This window comes from Palaemon carinicauda, chromosome 5 (assembly GCF_036898095.1).
Source record: "Palaemon carinicauda isolate YSFRI2023 chromosome 5, ASM3689809v2, whole genome shotgun sequence".
NCBI lineage: Eukaryota > Metazoa > Arthropoda > Malacostraca > Decapoda > Palaemonidae > Palaemon > Palaemon carinicauda.
Genome location: NC_090729.1, coordinates 29,160,162 through 29,169,726, shown reverse-complemented (window position 1 = coordinate 29,169,726; position 9,565 = coordinate 29,160,162). Strand labels below are relative to the sequence as shown.

Below are 9,565 nucleotides of genomic sequence, written 5' to 3'. Positions count from 1 at the left end.
CCATTTTTTTGGAGAGTCCAGCATTATTATGGAGTTCCTCTTAAATATGTAAATTTAATTGAGTCTTTTCACGAGTATAGCAAGTTCAAAGTTTATGTTAGTGGAGTCCTATCAAATGAATTTCCACTGAACACCGGAATACTCCAAGGGAATGTGTTATCACCTATATTGTCTATCCTCCTCATAGACTATTAATGCACACTTAAAAGTTTGCTGTAAAATTGGTAGAGAATCCTGGAATGAATATTGCCAGGTATTCATCTTTTCAGAAACGGATATATTATAAAGGAGTGATATTACGGTCACTACCCCGCAAAAAATAATATTTTACTGAAATACGGCTGAAAACAGTATATTTTTACGGAGAATTTCCGATGAAAATTACGTTTTTTATAACAGTGCATAGAACAGTTGGATGGTGGAGAAGGAATGGACTAGATTGGTAACAGGAAATTAGCATACCTAGAGCATGCAGAACACCACAGAATTTGTAATGCTCACTCACCAGAATGTATGGAATATCACACGAGGATGGGCTCAAGATAAATAGAAGAAAGACAGATATGATGAGAACAGAATATGCAATGGAAGACGATTATCATTGTAAGGAGAAAGGATTGATGAAGTAGAATCATTTCAATATTTAGAAACCATGATCTCTGATACAGGGTCTTTAGAATTGGAGTCTCATGAAAGATTGAAAAAAGCCAACAAGACAATGAGTAGGTTAAGTAAAATTTGGATATTAGATCGCCTGAAATTACATATAAAAATCAGGCAATATATATATGTATGTTACAGACAAACTGTGTAATCAGGCATTTCATGAAATACCTAAAGAATTTAGGCATTTTGAGAAATGACTGATTCACTTAGGGATTTTGCGTAATGACTAAAGTTTCCAGGCATTACTTGAAATGACTGAAATTTAGTAGTTCCTATTACACACTTTTCCTGATAGAATTCAGGCAAACTGCGTAATTCTGGTATATGTTGGAAAACACCACTTGTATGTGTTTTTAAGTATATATGGGTGTTGACACGGATTCTTCTTCTTTGAAAGTGGGTTTTGAATCTTTATGTTATAATTCGTCTTTATTTATGAATATCTGTTCATATATTTTTTATATAAATTGCAGCCAGAATTGTTTCAAGCACAGGTGTTCACTTTAATTTTAACTACCTGAAAAGTTTATCCAGTTTGGTTTGAAATGGTCTCTTTCATCTATTTCTTTTAACTACGTTAGCAGGTAATTCACTTATTTCGATTTATTTTAACAATAAGAGCGGGTAATTCAACAAGTAATTACCGTGATCAATATAAGCAGTTTTAGATCATAATTTGAAACAATTTGGATTGTAGATTTAAGTAAAAATAATATCCTACTCTAAATATGCAAACATCACAAGGGAGGCTGTCTACCTGTTCAAGTCCCAGTGTATTACCTGCCAAGAAAAGACAAAAAGAACCGAGACAATGGGAGTTGTGGTTCGCCCCATACTTACTTAAGATTTTAATTTTCGTTTCCAGGTCAATTTAATTGACCTGCAGTCATCTCCACAAGACCAACACAAGTGGATTATTGTGTACCAGTGCTTTCTGACCAGGTTTGTCATCCTGCGCCCACTCACATCCAAGGGAGCAGCTGAGGTTACTTTTCAGCTTTTGGATATCTTTGTATTGATTGGTGCTCCATGCATCCTACAATCAGATAATGGATCTGAGTTCACTGCCTAGGTGGTTCGAGAGATGAAGGATCTCCGGCCGCATCTTGTGCATAGCAAGCCCCCAGAGAGGCATAGAGTCAAGGTTCAGTCGAACGGGCAAACTTTAGACATCAAAGACATTCTGGTTGTTTGACTCTCTGACAACAACACCCAAGATTAGTCCCTAGGCCTTCGTTTTGTTCAGAACCAGAAGAACTCATCATACCATTCCGGAATCATTAGAACCCCCATATGCTGCTTTACTTGGAGAGGATCCAAAGGTTGAACTCACTTCCATTAGCTTGCTTCAGGAGGTCATTAACTGCTTAGAGAAAGAAGATGATCTTGCAGCACTAGGAGCCCAGTTTCCTACTGATCCATATGACGAGCCACACAAGGCCTCTGAGCCAGCCATCATTGCCACCCTGCCACCCCAGTCCCTTGATGAGCCATTCACCATCTTCACCTAGCCACCTCAGGTTCACTAAGTTCTTCACCGCATATTGCACCAAGACGACAAGAAATTTCTAAGAACTGCAAGAGCGCCAGAAGGGCTCAAGTGTGCCAGGCAGAACGTATGGTCAAACGTATATATATATATATATATATATATATATATATATATATATATATATATGTATATATAAGCATATATATATATATATGCATATATATATATATATATATATTAACATTATATATAAGTATATATATATATATATATATACACATACATACATTTATATATATATATATATATATCTGTATATATATATATATATATATATACGTATATATATATATATATATATACATATATATATATATATATATATAAAAATATATATACTATATATATATATATATATATGTATATATATATATGTCTATATATATATATAAATACATGTATGTATGTATGTATATATATATATATATATATACAAATATATATATATATATATATATACAAATATATATATATATACAAATATATATATATATATATATATGTGTATATATATATATATATATATATATGTATATATATATATATATATATATTATATATATATATATTCTCTCTCTCTCTCTCTCTCTCTCTCTCTCTCTCTCTCTCTCTCTCTATATATATATATATATATATATGTATTATGCATATTTATATTATATATATACATATGTATATATTTGTATATATATATATATATATATATATATTAGAATTTTTTCGCGTTACGAAGTATAGCGAAAAATAATTGTCCTAACGACATGTAAGCAGATCTTAAGTGTCTTGTTACTTAAGTTCAGTTGTTATGTAGGCAGTGGCCAATGAGAATTTAGTGTTGGGTGAAACGTATTCAATGTTTGAAGAGGTATTTAGTAAGTGGTCACTTTCTAGCACACACTAGCCCGAGCAAGTCGAATTTATTAGCCAGGACGCCAGGCAGGGTCAAATACAGCTTCAGATGTGAATAGTGTTTTCACGCTAGCAATCAGAATGCTGAAACCGTTTCAAGAAGTGATGGACAATCTATTATCCGATTTCCAGCAGAATATTCAACAAGTATCCGCACCTCGTTAAAGTATGATGGAAAACCATTTGAATGAGCATCGCGTTATTTTGAGGAAACTGATACGAAAATGTTAGCATTAGATGCGATTGTTTATCAACTTGGAGGACAAGGAACATCTAAAACTGCTGCAGAAACGAGTTAGTACGCAAAGAGCAGCATCGTCGAAAGTGTCAAGCTAGTTAAATATCGAGGGAAAGTGTGGATTCATATCAACTTTGATGGAAGAGGTCTAGAGCTCAATAAAGGCCGAGAGTTGACATTGGAGCCGGGAACGTACCAAGAAAGACGTATTTTGTATACTTAGCAGTTGGTACAAGGAAATTGGAACATTGTGTTTATTTTATTTTATTGTTTTTAATCGCCTGTTGGTTGTTGTTATTCACAATACATTGAACAGAATTAGATTGGGATAGTCATTGACGTCTAAAAGGTCGATCATAAAATTCCATTTCAAAACCGTTACTGTGGTTGTTGGATTGGGTAACAATAGGTCAGAAAGGGACGAATCAGAGTTTATTTACCCTGGATAGGTACGGTGGGTCGTTTGCGACCCCGAGCGTCAAAAAAAAACAGGTTTTTCTCACGTGACTCACCCCTGTGACTGAATTTGTGGGTGATCGACCTGCAGGAGGTGTCTCCCCTACACGCTCTAGTAGTGTCCAGATGTGCATTGCTGTAGCTGTACTCCTTCCCCGATTTCTGAGACGCGTCGGGGTCGTTCGCGTCCGAGTTTACCCTTCTGAGGTAGTTTGCATAATTATCAAAGTTATTACGTATTATGAAATTGTCGTAGAATGGTGCAACTTGTATAGGTTATCAGTTGTGGAAAGTCTTGGTGGATTGTTTGGCTACCATGTGCATGTTTTTTTTTTTTAGTTAAAATGTCGTTCATCACCACGAGGACCATTTTACCGCGAGTGCCCCTTTTTCATTTTTTTTCATTTTTTTGCCAAGTCATTTTTCCGTAAGATATTGCCAAATAGTGTCGTAAAACTTTTGCTTGTTTAGTGTTGGAAAGTGTGTCTAGATGATCTGGCTACCCATGCATGACTTTGTTTTTGTCAGATACGACGTAGTTATTGGTATATTGGGTATTTAACTGCGGTTACCAATTTCTGTTTTTTTTTCAATATTTGTAAAAATTACTACGTAGTAAGGAATTGCCGTATATTATTCATTTTTTTTTTCATGTTTATGTGTTAGAAAGTGTGCCTTGATGGTTGGGCTAACACGTGCATGTCTTTTTTTTTATCTGAGATGTCGTATATTAGAATGTCGGGCATTTTACCGCGAGTGTCCCTTTTTAATTTTTTTTAATTTTTTTGCCAAGTCATTTTTCCGTAAGATATTGCGAAATAGTGTCGTAAAACTTTTGCTTTTTTAATGTTGGAAAGTGTGTCTAGATGATCTGGCTACCCATGCGTGATTTTGTTTTTGTCAGATACGACGTAGTTATTGGTATATTGGGTATTTAACTGCGGTTGCCAATTTCTGTTTTTTTTCAATATTTGTAAAAATTTACTACGTAGTAAGGAATTGCCGTATATTATTGATTTTTTTTTCATGTTTATGTGTTAGAAAGTGTGCCTTGATGGTTGGGCTAACACGTGCATGTCTTTTTTTTTTTATCTGAGATGCCGTATATTAGAATGTTGGGCATTTTTCCGCGAGTGCCCCTTTTTATTTGTTTTGCATTTTTTTGCTTAGTCATGTTACCGTAAGGAATTGGCAAGTAGTGTCGCAAAACTTATATTTTTATAGTGTTGGAAAGTGTTTCTAGATGATCTGGCTACCCATGCCTATTTTTTTTTTAGCCAGATATGGCGTATATATAAGTATGTGTTCGATTTTCCTGTGATTGCCATTTTTTCGTTTTTTCCCATTTCTTTCAAAATTACTACGTACTAAGGAACTATCACAGAGTAATATTTCATTTATATGTTTATTTGTCGGAAAATGTGCCTTGATGGTTTGCCTAGCACGTGGCTGAAATTTTTTTTTTCTGAAATGCCGTATATTAGAATGGCCATTTTTCCACGAGTGCCCCTTTTTATTTGTTTTGCATTTTTTTGCTTAGTCATGTTACCATAAGGAATTGGCAAGTAGTGTCGCAAAACTTATATTTTTATAGTGTTGGAAAGTGTTTCTAGATGATCTGGCTACCCATGCCTATCTTTTTTTTAGCCAGATATGGCGTATATATAGGTATGTGTTCGATTTTCCGGTGATTGCCATTTTTTCGTTTTTTCCCAATTCTTTCAAAATTACTACGTACTAAGGAACTATCACAGAGTAATGATTCCTCTAGATGTTTATTTGTCGGAAAATTTTGTTTACTTTTTTTTTGATTGAATATCATCAAATTTTTTTAGCTAAAATATTGTTTTACATTTTTTTTTTTCGATTTTATTTCCCTTCAAAAAAAATTTTTGGGTCAGAATTTTAATTTTATAGTCGTAAAATAATCGACAATTATCCAGCAACCCACCATACAATTTTTATGCATATCCAATAATAATTAGATTAGTAAATAACACCTTGAAATTGACATACCCTTCCTACATTTCAAGTGGCAGATTAGGGAGCCTGAGTCAGTGTGGTTGGGGGCCATTTTGTGGACATATCCGAAGCGTAAGCTGCCCTATCTATATATATTCTTGTTCCCTATAGAATTTGTGATATGTTGGTATATTTTACCTGCATAAATATCATATTATATATTAAATATATGTATTTTTTTACGAAATTTCCAAGTACTCAAAAAATTACCTTTAGATATGGCCCCTGATATAAATGTAATTTACAAAATAATGAAGATTTTTTTACATATTTCTATTTTAGGATAACATATGTTTATTCCCTAAAAAAATTAGCCACTTCCTATTTCATTTGGGTACCCAAAAAAATTCATGAAATTTGGACAATTTTTTTTGGCCAAAAAAAGTTACCCTTTTTTTCTCATTTCAGATCTTCACCTCCATGGGTCTGACTTCATCCAAAATACATCAAGATGTGTCCTAAACATTCAAGAATCAATTTCTAAAAGGATTTGTGTATATATGTATAAACTTTTTTTTATGAACTTTTATGTCAGGTCTTTTTTTTTTTCTACTTAATTTTTTAAAATATTTATAATAAATAGTTTTTCTGCAGATGAGTGGTATTTATCTTTACAGTTGTTTTAAGCATTCATTGAAGTTTTTTTGGCAAAAGAAAAAAGGAGGTTACTGCAAAAACTGATTTTTCAAGAATTTTTTTTGGCGTCGGGGTCGTTCGCGTCCGAGTATACCCTTAAAGGGGTGTCCGAGGACCGTACCTATCCAGGGTTAAAAGAGAATGGGTGACACTGGTATCAGAAAAACTAAGAAATAATTCCTTTGACGGTGACCAAGAATGGAAATGGTAAGCAAAGGCTGGTTTCTTATTACAAACTTTTTAAGGATTTAATCAGTCTACAGTCTGCTTATCGCATAGAAATCTATTAAAACGTTGCCAATATCTTTCTCATTGGGGAAAAATGTAAAAAGTTTTTATAATGGATTATCTTTAGATATTTTGAAAGCGGCGGTACATCTTTACTAAAGTTCTTAAGTCTGTTAGATATTGGAGATCTAAGGAAGTGAAGATTGAAGTATTTTTAGATGATGGCATAGCTGCGGATGGTTGTTTTGAAGGGGCATTGGATGCTAGTTATTTACTTTTAAAAGCTTCAAGATTTGGATTTATTTACAAGAAAGTATAATTGGTTTTCAGACTCTAAATTGTATTTGAAAAGGTTTACAGAGGACGAATACTGAAGGCAAATTTTGTAACTACAGTATTAGGATAAACTATGTCGTTAAAGATCTTGTTTAGGTGCCAAACCTTCTGAATTAACAAAAACGTTATTTTAACGAATATCTTTTGGACAGAATTGTCTGTTACATAATTTCCACGAAATTTGTCGTGAGAAGTATTGTTAAAATGTAAACGATAAAGTATTTCTGTATTTTTACATATTGAGCAAAGCTAGTTGAGAACTTAATGAAGAAATGTCAGATGCTCTGGTTGAGATCACGTTTTGACGCAGAAATTCATTCTTTTTATTTTGGTTGTTACTATAACTATATACTTGCATCAGACTTATTTAACCTATTACTTCATTGTAACGCCTAAGATGTAGGCAGTTTATCACTATATTGTGACGCCTATAATGTAGGCAGTTTATCACTATATTGTGACGCCTATAATGTAGGCAGTTTACACTATATTGTGACGCCTAAGGTGTAGGCAGTTTATCACTATACTGTGATGCCTAAGATGTAGGCAGTTTATCACTATATTGTGACGCCTCAGATGTACTGTAGCAGCTTAGCACTATATTGTGACGCCTCAGATGTAGGCAGTTTAGCACTATTGTGACGCCTCAGATGTAGGCAGTTTAGCACTATTGTGACGCCTCAGATGTAGGCAGTTTAGCACTATATTGTGATGCCTCAGATGTAGGCAGTTTATCACTATATTGTGACGCCTCAGATGTAGGCAGTTTATCACTATTGTGACGCCTAAGATGTAGGCAGTTAATTACTATATTGTGGACGCATCAGATGTAGGCAATTTATCACATTGCGAAGCCTCGGATGTAGGCAAGCTTATCAATATATTGCAACGCCTCATAGGAAATTTACCGCTATATTGCGACGCTTCAGACATAGGAAATTTACCACTATATTGTGACTCCTCAGATTTAATAGTTATATTGTGACGCCTCTGGTGTTGGGAAATTTATATGTTGTGACACCTCAGTAGTAGGTTTGGAGTAATTCTGAAGTTTTTAGCGATGAATACAGCGCATTTTTTTATCATGAAAAGAGTGGTTGGAAACTGGACAGCAAATGAATCTTTAAAATTAAACATGAAGGAGCAGGAGGCAGTCGACAGAATTATGTAAAGTACTTTGGCAATGTTTGAACGTTGTTTCAGATAAAAGATTTTCGATTTTAATGCAAGTAGGTAGCAAAAAGCCAGCTTTGGAAATCATAGAAAACCAAAGAATTTAAACTTGTACTGAATACACTGTTCAGGTCATCAATGTATGTAAGCCCAGAAAGAGTACAAAAGAGTGGATATTTTGAAGTGTTGTCAACTAACATGGATGAATGGTCAATTCTTTCCTACATTTTTCAGAGTTATGGACTTGTGAGAGTTATTCATTCTTTAGACTGTTTTGCTACTTTTAAAAATATGTTGAGGTTTTTAATCTCTAATATTGGTGTCCCGGTACAGAGGGAATTGATGCTTTAACTTGAGGTTTGGTGCTTTATACCAAAAGTTATTAATAAAATGGAGGTAAAAATTCTTAAGTAGAATATTCCAGAGTGAAAGTCCTCTCCATCTTGACTGTTGATATTAACGAGGGAAGCTTTATTGTTAAACTTTGAGTGTTTACGTAACAAAAGGTTATTACACACGGCAAAGAGGGAAAATTTTCGCTGAAATTCAACTTTGATATAGAAGGTAAAGGTTTTTGAAATTATAAGTATATATGTACTATGTTTTATTTTTGGAATCTGCTTTCCAGGATCGTGAATACAATGAAATGCCAGCAGTCGTCTTTAACGGTGGCATCTAATTTGGACAGGAAATTGGGGGACCTCAGTTGTCATGAGCATATTCTATCATCGATGAATGGCAGCACCGACAAGGCCTACCAACTTGTCTTTCAACAAAGAGAAGCTTAAAATAATGGTCACGAGCAAAGCGAAATGCCATTGTATGGTGCTTTATTTATGACGCTTTTATTAGATTCCGGCGCTTTAGTAATCTCCAGTGATCAGGCTATTTATGCCATAACGTGCATGCATGAAATGAGGGGTTACATAGATCCAACGGAAAATTCACTTGTTAAATCTTTGCAAGCACCTGTGAAACATTAAGCTGGTAGATCGGTGCATACAAAGGATCTTTTTGATAATATGGTGTTGCAGAATCCGTGCGGATTATATTTTCCTATATTGTAAAACTTCTTTATTATTTTGATAGATCATTAAGGTTTTCTTATGAGATTTGGGGAATTAAGTTTATTGTAATTTGAAGATTTCTTAGTTGAACAGAAAAAAAAAATTAAAAATCACCAATACTGTGAAGTTTTTGATATCGGAAGTTGTCACAAATGCTTTTCCATATTTGATGTATTTTGCTTGATACAGAGGAAGCTGGAATGATTTTGTCTTTTGATCGATTTCTCTTTAAGAAGTTTTTTAAAAGCTCCTGTAATGTAACCAAAAAGAATTTTTTGTTAA

At 33.8% G+C, this 9,565-nt stretch overlaps 1 long non-coding RNA gene across 1 annotated transcript; it reads left to right on the top strand.

Moving 5' to 3' along the window:
* Positions 1–6,616: 6,616 nt before the first annotated feature.
* LOC137640434 (uncharacterized) lies at positions 6,617–9,393 on the top strand. The gene is made up of 2 exons (XR_011044349.1): positions 6,617–7,547; positions 7,584–9,393. It is a non-coding gene; the product is annotated as an uncharacterized lncRNA (long non-coding RNA).
* Positions 9,394–9,565: the final 172 nt, after the last annotated feature.